Raw genomic sequence first — 12,178 nt, 5'->3', positions numbered from 1 at the left:
GATGTTTCCATAGTTCTTTGTTCAAATCACTGCAGCTGTCACAGTCATCAGTATAGATTGATTTGACTACATGATCGATCATGCCTATTTATCAACCAGCTTCATTAGAAAAGGTCATCAAAATCATTCAGTCTGTCAATGTAGTGGCTAGATATAGAAACATTCTTATTATCACATCTCATTAAAATGACATTTAATTGACCTTTAAAGGGATAGCAAGTTTTGAAGATTAGCAGCTAGAGTTCCAACTTTTTTTTTTTAACATAAAAGAAAGCATCAGGGATTTCACAGTGAATCTTAATATACTTAAAGCATCATATATTAACAAGTTAATGATGAATTTTGAGGGCTTCATACCTTTCAGAGGCCTTTAGACCTATCTCCTTCTAAATGAAACTTCAATGTTTAAGTTGTAGTCTTTTTCTTTAACTTTTATCTCTAAAAGCCATCTTTGGATATTAAGATATTTATATTCAAATGTAACTTATTTGTTAAAAGTCTCGCCTTTGAAAGAGTTGAGCACAGAGTGCATTGGTAATGAGTCATTTCATAAAAAGGTAGAAAGAGCATTTAGAGCTTACATAGAATAGAAATAAAGGAGTAACATAAAGGATCTCTGAAATAATGTTAATAACAGGATTTGCCTATTTCATAATTCTTACTGGAGATTCTTTGCCTTCTTGTAATGGAAGAATACAAATCCTTGTAGTATTTATTTCATTTCATTTCATTTCGTTTTGTTTTGTTTTAACAAAGATAATGTCTTAGAAGTATAGGAGAATTTAACTCTGGGAAACGAACTAGGGGTGGTGGAAGGGGAGGAGTGTGGGGGGTGGGGGTGACTGCGTGGTGGGCACTGAGGTGGGCATTTGATGGGATGAGCACTGGGTGTTATTCTGTATGTTGGCAAATTGAACACCAAAACAAATAAATTTATTATCAAAAAAAAGAAGTATAAGAGAATTGACAATTTTGTGTACAAAATGTGATTATAAGTGAGTATTCCTGAAGGAATCAGCTTTCCTTGTGCTTAAACACCTTTTGAGTAGAGTAAATAAACATATTAACAGTTAATTGCATGTGTATGTTTTATGCATTAGCAGAGATTCACTTAAAAAGGGAGAAGAGTATAATGATAGTTACATAATGGACATGAAAGAGAAAAACACAAAAACTGTTCTTGGAGTTAGATACTAAATCATTGCAATTGAAGAGGGAATAGGCAAAATGCCAATCTCCTAGTCTTTCCCAGAAAGGGGTCTGACTGCCTACTTTACAAGATACTGATTGTAACTTTGTGTGTCACTTGTTCTATTTGGGGGACTTTCTGACTCTCTTTAAAGGCAATGGTTTCCTCAAATGTTTTGTGACACATTTTTGTCCACAAATCCCATTCATCATTTTGTCATGTGGATTATTGGACCTTCTGATACCTACTGAGGAAAGAAAAGATTTCTTGCACAGTGCTTCCAAAGTGTTCCACTGCATCTGGTCTCAGTAGCTTCGTAGGACACTGCTTTTCTTCTCTAGCATCCACATTTGAATGTGAACTTTCGGTTTTAGCCTAGCAGCCTGTTTAGCCAGTTTTCCAGAGATAGGGGCAGAAGGATGGCAGAGAGCCCTAGTTGGTCCAAGTACCACTCCTAAACTCATTTGAAGAGTGCCCTAGGGTCCCCTTCTTGTGTCTTCTCATGGCAAAATTAGAGCTCCCAAGAATCACTCCTACCTCTTCCAACCTGCACCATAGTCTTCACTATTTGTAATTGTGTTGTCTTATCTGGGTTTTATTGACCTGCAGATCATATTATCTCTCTGCCTCTGTGTGTCTCTCTCAGTCTCTTATTCCTTCTCAGGAATTACTCATACTATCTATGAATAGAGAGCTCTTTCATTTATTCCAGAAAAGTCTTCTTTGAGAAGGTCTTTTATATCATTTATTATGCTTTTAAGTAGAAATGAGTATTGGTATTGATGCACTTATGTTCAGATCATTATCTCTAGGGTCATTTTAAAATAATAATTAAGGTTGTGAAGGCTATTCAAAGTCTTTTGTAGTACCAGGGTCTCATAATTCTATTCTCATCCACATTTGGTTTTGTTTAATCTTAACTCTCTTTCCAGATCTTCTTAAATATATTTTAAAGCCAACAAATAGTTAAGGAGAATAATCAAGTCCAAAACATCTTCCAGTGTTCTTTTTCATATCTTCATATGACGTTTTTCATAACACCGTTTTACCTGGTGAGGGAAAATATTATTTTTAATACATTTAATTATAATATAACCTTGAATATAGATTCCTATCTATAGAATATTTTTGTAAATTTTAAATAAGATTAATTTTTAACAGATTAAAATTAGATAGTTCTTATATGCATTCTTACTTAGTTCTAATCTCAAAAGAATGTTTCAGTTGGTTCACTTGGGGCAGGAGTAGACTGCCTAAGCTTTAGGAGCTGCTGCCAAACCTGACACTTCTTGTTTTAGATTTGTTCTTAGCTGTATGTACATTATGTCCATTTCAGTCTCAGAATTAGCACAGTGTTTTGCAGACGGTAGACTCTCTGTAAATGTATTTGAAAGATTAGAAGTTATACCAACAACAGAAAGGAAAGGGAAAATAAAAAACTTAAAGACAAACCTCTCACAGAGACATAATTTACCAAAGTGATGTCCTGACTTTTTTAAATGCCTCATAAAACAAGAAAACCTTCACTTTTCACATGAACAATTTTGCATTACTGCAACAAATAGTCTAATTACTTTATTATCAATTGACCTGATTGCAGATGCATGAAAGCTTACTTTAAAGCTTACTTTCATTAGAGAGAAATAAATAGAAATAAAAGCTATAAAAACATTTATTTTCAAAAGCATTTATAGCATACTTGTCTCGGAAAGCACTGAGGAACTGGTTGCTATGATTCTTGTGTTCAGTAAACCTACAATCTAGTGAATTTGGAGTGAATTTAAAAATTGGTGGTTTATTATGCATCTTTGGAATTAATATAACTTTTAAATTATACAATTTAATAACATGTCTCTCTATTTACTCAGAAACACTAACATTCCTTTTAAAATAACAATAATCTTATCCAGACAATGACCATTAGTCATGGTGGCGACCTTGAGTATTGGGCCAACTAGAGACATTCTTACCTGGCACATTTAACTGAATGAATTAAAGGAAGAACAAGGGAGGTCAAATCAGGCATTACTTTAGTTAACTCTTTTTAGCTTAGTCCACAATATATGTAAAGGCTTTCTGTGTTCCTCAGAATGTGCAGATTATGTAGTTCAACATGTGAAATTGCCACATGTGTGTAATTCAAATGTAAACCTAAGGTTCTCACCAATGACTTTTAGTTATATCTCTAGTATTTAACAGGACTGAGTGTAGATGAAGGGAAGAGATTCATAAACTAACTTTTTGCCTGATTTTCCTAGTTTCATTATAATCTCCCTTTGCAACTTGAAGTCCCATTTTATGAATTTGAAAACATTTACTGTCAGTAAAACCGACTGTTAGGTTACAAGAGTGATAGAGAGAAAAGTGTATATAAATTATATAATTTTAAGAAGATGTCATAAAGATAAAGTTTTGCTTGGCTTCTAGACCAACATATATCATACATTTCCCTAAAATTAGAAAGGGCGGAGCGGGCCATGCTGTTCTATGTGCAAAGCAACTCAATTTAATTCAGGCATAGTAGAACTGAATCTGAGTCCTAAGGTCTCATCTGTCACGTAGAATTTTGTTTCCTTTCAAAATTTAACTATACAAATGCTGAATTTATTATATAAGAAATCATAAATTAGGGTTTCTGAGTGGAGAGCAGGAGTGAGGGAAAAGAGGAAATCTGGTGAAATCTGGTGAAAAAGGGAATGTGTCCTCTTCTCTGCATCCCTCTTGCTTCAGCATATTTTATCATACTCTCCAGGCATTGGTAGGACCCTATCCTCTTTTGTGCTCTTTCATTGAGTTCTTGGTTTTTCTTCCTTTTGCTGCCTATTTTCCCTTTACCAGAATACAAGCAAAGCAAAATTCAAATCACTTTAAGTGGTAGTTTGTTAGCAGCTGTATTACATGATTTAACACAATTTTTTGAAGCATTTGGGTAAAATAATATTAGCCCAGTCTAACGTAGAGATTAGTGTTGAGATTAGGAACAAAGGACTCTGGAGTCAGACTGGAATCTGAATCCTGACTCTCTGGCTTCCTGAATTATGTGAACTTGGGGAAATTTGCCTATCTTTCTCAAAACTCTGTTTCTTCTTTTGGACAGTGACAGCAACATTTCTTAATTTGTATCATCAGTATGAGGATCTCAGCAGGCATCATACACAAAGAAAAGGAAGTTCTTAGTGTGTGATCAAATAAAAAATCCAATGGTTCCTGGCCATTTTTATGATATCAATTATCTATTATTTTACACCATGTCATAAGATGAATTGAAGGTGTTCACAGAAACGTACAGATACATGCACATACATTTGAAGACATTCAAAGATTTCTCCATGAAAATAATACTTTCCTTTTAAGCTATAGTGTTCTGTTATAAATACAAGAGCCCTGTCATATTCTGGGAAGTAGGGTCATACCTACCAATACAAAGGTTTCACAGAACTGAAAATTAAATATTTCAGAATTTGACCCTCAGCCATGAACTCAGAGATACTAATTCCCTCTCTCTGATCAGTCATTATTCTGTTTGTTTCTTCTGCTCCTGTTTCTGTCCTGAGTATTCCAACTTACTTTTTGGGCTCATTTCAGTTTGGCTTTATGTCTGCACAATTTTTCCTTTCCTTTTTGATTTGATCTGAGACCCAAGACCCAAGTTTAAATTTCTTCCTGAGCATGACCACAGTTCCTTCGTCTACACAAAAATGCTAATTGGGATTTGTTGTCCTACTTTTAACCGCATCTGTTAACACCCTGCCTGGTAAATCTGGTTTCCAGATTTGAGCCCAGCCTCTCCAATCTGCTACAGCCTATGACTTAACATTTAACTTATACATCAGTATATGCACACATTCCACATGCGTGTATGTATAGACATTACCACAGATGAAAATGGAACTTTGTCAAATGACACACTGTGACAATTTACCGGACGATGCATTTCTGGTCCTAATATGGATTTTAAAGATAAGAATGTCTATCTTCATCAGATTTAATGATAGATAAAACAATTTGAGTATATTAAGGACGACATAAGAACTAGTCTAGCACATCAGTTAACTGTTACTACTGAGGAAGTGAGATAATCTGCTATTTGTTTTGTGTCTCTACCATGGAAATAAATGAGCATTCAGGTGATCAATAATATATACACTGGTATATCAGCTATAGTTCTGTTTTAACAAAGTACTTTAAAATGGAGATCAATGTTATATAATAAAATCTTTGGCAGGAAGTAGTTTAGAGATAATAATTTGCAGATGAAGAATCATAGTCCTTGGGTAGTTAGCTAATTTTGTCATGACCAATCACATAATAAGTGTTAAATCATTGTCTCAAACTCAGTCTTTTCAATCCTAGTCTGGAAGTCTTTATCTCTCATGTGCTCACTCCAGTGAAACTGATGAACAGTGTATCTTGTTTTCTGTGATTTTGATGATGGAAGCTAAGTAACAGTTTTTTATGGGGTAAAATTTTTTTTTTTTTTTTAGTTTTTGAAAAAATATTGCTCATCAGATAGACATACTATAAAGTAGTAATTTAGTAACTGTTTCAAAAAAAGAATAAAATTAGCTAATTTGAAAATATTCAAGTTGATTTTGCCTGGAATTGAATGGATTACCTAACCTTGTCCAGGTCCTTAACTGAACCTCAAGATGTCCATGCAATGACTGGTTTCACCCAGAGTGTCCAACTGCCTAATGATAACTAGAAAAGTAAACCAGCTGTGGCACAGGGCCTCACACATCTGTCACTTTGAAATAATCCAGCTGGAATTCATTTCTGGCAGGTTCCCCCTTTTTGCTGTCCCTTACTTCCTGTTGGAAGCTTACCCCAATAGTTGGCATTTACTATGGAGCTGAAATTTCTCTCCTAGGTTTGCTTCCCTTAACTCTGGGTTTTGTTTAGGTCTGATTCACCAGTCTGTACACAATGACAGCCTTCCCTTCTTCATGTAGTCATGTAACCAGATGGAATCTATTTTCCAGACATTCTCATTGACCTGGAATTCAAAGAACAGACATTCCCCACACCCCAAACACACACACACACACACACACACACACACACACAGACTACCCTCTGAGCCCTCACCACCTTCTCTATTCTTTCATAGTCAGCCACTTTGGCTGATGTTTCTGGGATCAGCCCCAGTAAACAGAAACTATCCAAGGGCTCAGAATCTGGTCAACAGATGGGGGCCTGCTTCCATCTCATATGAGAACTAGTTAGGGCATTTTTCTCTTCTATTCTTCCTAGGGTCTTCTTTCAGTTTTCAGATCAACTGTGTTTTTTCTTTTTCATCTTTATTAAAATAGAATCTATGATATTCACAGATACAGGAGAAGCATAGGAGTGATTTAAAGAAGGGCACCTCTCTCTGCCCAAATTTCCACTCTAAGTACTCTAATAGAGGAAAAAAACACACCCAGGGAAACACAAGCATAATTGAAAACTTAATATGTGCTGAATACTGTTTCTGCGCTACACACACATTTTACTTAACACTTTCTTCATATTGGTTATGTGTAAGAGACATTTTATTCATTCTCTTATTATATAGAGTTAGCTGAGCTTGAGATAGTCTAAAAGAATTCTATTTACCAAATAATATTGATATACAAATATGATTGTCACATACAATTTTGATTTTTGTTGCTTTATCATATGTATCTGTCAATCTCTGTTTTAGAAAAAAAACTTATTATCTATTATCACATAGTGTCTTTCGTCTATAAAAACAATCATAGTTAAGTTGGTCCAGATATGCATTCAATAAAGGAGTTACTCATCTATATGCTTCATGTTATACCTCAGTATCTCACTGCAAAAGTCCTTGCTTCTTTCAATTTACTCTGAGCTATAATTTCTGGGGATAGTGAAATAATATGTCTATTTTCAACTGTTTATTATCCAAGGAGTCTAAAATTATAAAAAAAATAATGTGTAAGATTGCACAATTCAAATACTTGGACCTGTTCCAAATCCAGGTAAGCTTCAGTCATTTTCTCCATAATTCAAAACAGATGATTACATTGGGGCATATGAAATATAGTGCATAGTTTAGTACAAAAGAGGCAAAAGGGCTAAACAAATCTTTATGAATTAATATATGAAAATGTTAACGATATTTTATTTAATATTTAAATATGAAAAATGGTTCTAAAATATTATAAAATAATGAAGATCACAGAATATAAATAGACAACTAAATAACTAATTCGTTTATCTTAAGTCTTTAGTTAACCTTGTAGTCAGGGAAATACTGGACAGTGAAGAAATTCTTTAGAATGATTGGATTCTAGAAGGAATGATTAATGAGTACTACAAATGAGAAAGGAGTTTCTCAATAGTTTTCCTAAGTCGACATTGAAAACAAACCTACTGGATAATATAAAATATGTCCATCAGTAAATACAGTTGGTTATAATTTGTATTGTTTATTGACTAGAAAAGTGTCTTCAGTCACATCCTGTAGGGATCTGGCAAATTGAGTCACTTGAACTTCATGGTTCTTAATAATCTTTAGACGACTAACAATTGCAATGAAATCTGATATTCAGGCTTAATATCCTCTATGAGAATGTGTAAGCATAAAATTTCCCTTTCATGATATATATTTCCCCTTTTAACATCTTCAAATACTCAAAATACTATTATTAATACATATACAGAGTGAAAATACCATGAGCAGTTTTCCAAAGAAAACATAGGGATGTTCAACAGACATATAGAAAGATACTCAACATCACTCATCATCAGAGAAATGCAGATTAAATCCACAATAAGGTATCACATTATACCCATCAGAATGGCTAGAATCAAGAAGACAAGAAATAATAAGTATTGGTGAAAATGTGGAGGAAAACGGAACTCCTGTGCATTGTTGGTAGGAATGTAAATTGGTACAGCCACTATTAGAATGGAGGTTTTGTGTGTGTGTGTGTGTCTGTGTGTGTGTGTAGTGGACTATTACTCAACCATAAAAAGGAATGTTTGTCATTTGCAACAACATGAATGGAATGAGAGGGTATTACGTGAAGTGAAATATGTCATAGAGAAAGACAAATGCCATATTACTTCTTTCACGTACAACCTAAAATAAAACAAAATAAGTGAATAAAAAAGGAAACAAAATGCACAATCAGACCTATAAATACAGAGAAAGAAATAATGGTTTCCAGAAGGGATGGGGTGGAGGGATGGGGAAAACGTGTGAAGAGGAATGGGAGATAAAGGCTCCCAGTTATGAAAGGAATAAATGATGAGAATAAAAAGTACATCATAGAAAATATAGTCAATGGTATTGTAACAGTGTTGTATGGTGACAGATAGTAGCTACACTTGTGGTGAACACAGAATAATGTATGTTATTGTACCACTATGTTGTACATGTGAAACTAATGTAACGTTGTGTGTCACCTATACTCAAATAAAAAAAGAAAAGTAAAATTAAAAATAATGCATTTTAATCCACAAAAAGAAAATATCATAAAATGGTAAAAAATACAAGTGATTATTACAAAGTAATATATTACAAATAAGTAACACCAATATATTATTTTTACTAGTAACCATCAGTTTATTCTCTAGTTATCAGTCTGTTTTATGTTTTTCCTCTCTCTCTCTCTCCCACCTTTATTTTTTGTTTCTTAATTCTACATATAAGAGAAATCATGTTGCATTTGTCATTCTCTGACTGATTTTTTTCACTTAGCATAATATTCTCTAGCTCCATCCACATCCTTCATTTTGGAAGTGGCAAGGTTTCATTCTTTTTGATGCCTGAGTGATATTCTATTGTACATATACCACATCTTCTTTATCCATTCATCAATTGATGGATACTTAGTCTGTTTCCATAATTTAGCAATTGCAGATAATGCTGCTTAGAAAATGAGAGAGGCTAAATTTTGTGAGTTCTTGCAACTAGTGAGGCTTAAATTACTTTCTAGTAGCAAGTCTAGTTCTTACTTCCACTCTTATGTAAATATTCACTCATCTTCACAAAGAAGTATTAAAAATAAGTTTAGTTTTATGAGTAAAACTTAAAATAAAGAAATCAGCTAAAGTTAAGTCAATAGAATATTTAAGTAAGTCTTGGTGTATTCATATCATACAATACCACGGCAGAAGTTAAAACAGAAGAGGGACATCAAATTTACCAATGTGGCAATTTTTTCAGTGTATGTTTACTACAATAAAATAATGCAACAAAGTCTTACATGCTGTATAACCCACTTATGTCAAATGTGTACACAAGCTCTGCATTTCTATGTATATGTATGCTTATAAATGCATAAAAATACATTCAGAATTATGTACCTCAATTTGTTTTTAATGACTATCTTTGGAATGTTACTGCTTCGGTACTATTACTTTTTTGATATTATGCTAATTTTTCAGAATAGTGTATTTATGTGTTTCTGGAGTTAAAAATAAAATAACATCCCAGTAGAAATTATACATAAATATGAAATTTTATATTTTACATGTAAGATATACTATTTAGAAAGATATTTTACATATGTAATGTACATGTATTATGTTAGCTACATGCTTCGAATATCAAAATTAAAAAACCTCTCACGGGTAGCCCTGGTGGCGCAGCGGTTTGGCACCGCCTGCAGTCTAGGGCGTGATCCTGGGGTCACCGGATCAAGTCCCACGTCAGGCTCCCTGCATGGAGCCTGCTTCTCCCTCTGCCTGTGTCTCTGCTTCTCTCTCTCTGTCTCTATGAATAAATAAATAACATTAAAAAAATAAAATAAAATAAATAAAAAAATAAAAAACCTCTCAGTTGTACATCACTAGAAAGATAGAAGTAATAGAGTTTATCAGTACAATAGAGTATCATGCAATACTCTTTAATTTTTAATTTTTTAAAGATTTTATTTGTTTATTCATGAGAGACACACAGAGAGAGAGAGGCAGAGACACAGGCAGAGGGAGAAGCAGGCTCCATGCAGGGAGCCTGATATGGGACTCCATCCCGGGTCTCCAGGATCACGCCCTGGTCTGAAGGTAGTGCATAACTCAGATGCCCCTCATGCATTCATTTAAAATTATAGTTATCCAAATGTTTTTAAATTATTAGTCTAAGTCAGAATATGAAGCCAGAGACATTGAATAGAATATCTCCAAAAATAAAAAGTATTCTAATATATACTAAAAGAGTATATATTCATCCTTCACCAAAACCTTATGGCCCATTTCCCCACCCCCAACTTGTTGATTGTAACATTTAAATTTCTGATGTTAAAAATAGAAAATGTAAAGATCATGATCAGTAAGTTAGAAAATTATATTGATCTGTGAAAAAGACAAATCTCTTCTGTCAATAAGGGAAAAAAATGATTAGCAACTTTATGAACACATGAAGCTAACACTTGGAAAATATTTCTCTGAGTAGCAGAATATATGTTTTTTCCTGTGGGTTCTTTCACATTACTAGAATAAGCAATAAACTCCACTTATATAGTCAAATTGTAAAAGTTAGTTTTTAATTTTTAGAAACATTCTATGGCCAAAATTTTATATATCAGATATTTAATGGTTAGATTATATTTATTGGAAAGACTTAGATTTTTTTTTTAACTGAGGGTAAATATTACAAGATTTTACTGTAAAAGTAATGACATCACACAGAAAGTAGAAGTACTTTAAATTAAGATACTTTCTGAAGTGAATGTATTCCAAGCTTGAGAATTAGGTATAATGCTAAAATTTATTAGTGTAATTAATTTTAAATTATTGAAAATAAGCTGTATACTTGGTTTTCCATATTGTTTTTCAGAAACAAATATTCTTTTAAACAAGCAACTAAATTATTTATTGTTTGCCAGCATTGTTTAACCTATGGACAAAGCTATAACCAGTTCCATTTTTAATATACTGTTGTTTTCAGTTCTTCATATGTACATTTCCAAAGCCATTTTAATGTATATTCATTTTTTTGTATTCTTTTCTTTACATTCATTCAATATATGACAATCCTTGTCAGTAGGTTCTTTGAATGGTATTGTATTATTTACAGTTTAATAAGCAGAAACTAGATTTTTTATGGTACGTGGTAGGTGTTCATTTCAAAATTGGCTGAATAAATGAAACAATCATAATACTGAAATGTATAGAGGATATTTTATTTACCAGTTGTAAAGTGAAGGGTATAAACATCAAATAAAAAATGTATGCTAGAAATAATTGCAAAATTTACTTAAGTTAGGAAGATAGGGACCCTAGTTTAATGTGTATATGTGACAAAGAAATGGATTATAGCACATCTGATTAAAAGTGGGGAATACTCAGACTGATTTTCAAAAAAAAAAAAAAAAGACATTTTCCTGAGGGACTGAAAAACTTGATCTACAATTTGAAAGTACAAGTGGAAATTACCTAGACAATGGAAGAATACATTGCAGGCAAAAGGACATTATATGTTAAGTTTATGTTGTAGGTTTAATCATAGCATGTTTGACAAATCACATCAACCCATCGTTACTGGAAACAGGGAGCAAAGGAGTAATTTTAAATGTCTTTATTTTTACTTTTTAAAAGATTTTAGATATTTATTTGAGAAAGACACAGAGAGCGAGAGAGAGGCAGAGACATAGGCAGAGGGAGAAGCAGGCTCCATGCAGGGAGCCCGATGTGGAACTCGATCCCAGGACCCCAGAATCATGCCCTGAGCCAAAGACGGACGCTCAACTTCTGGACCACTCAGGCATCCCTTTAAATAACTTTAAAGAAGTGGGTTGTGGCCAAATGGTGCAAAGGTTATCCTTTTAGTTTTTCCTTTTGTTTTGAGTAAAGTTGACACACAGTGCTACATTAGTTTCAGGTGTACACACAGTGTTTAAAAACTTTATACATTATGCTATGCTCACCACAAGTGTAGCTACTATCTGTCACCATGCAACCCTGTTACAATACCATTGACTACATTCCCTATGTTGTATCTTTTATTCCCATGATTTTTTTTTTTCATTTTATAAC

This window comes from Canis lupus, chromosome 19 (genome assembly GCF_003254725.2).
Source record: "Canis lupus dingo isolate Sandy chromosome 19, ASM325472v2, whole genome shotgun sequence".
NCBI lineage: Eukaryota > Metazoa > Chordata > Mammalia > Carnivora > Canidae > Canis > Canis lupus.
The sequence above is the reverse complement of the archived record's forward strand: the minus strand, read 5'-3'. Positions refer to the sequence as shown.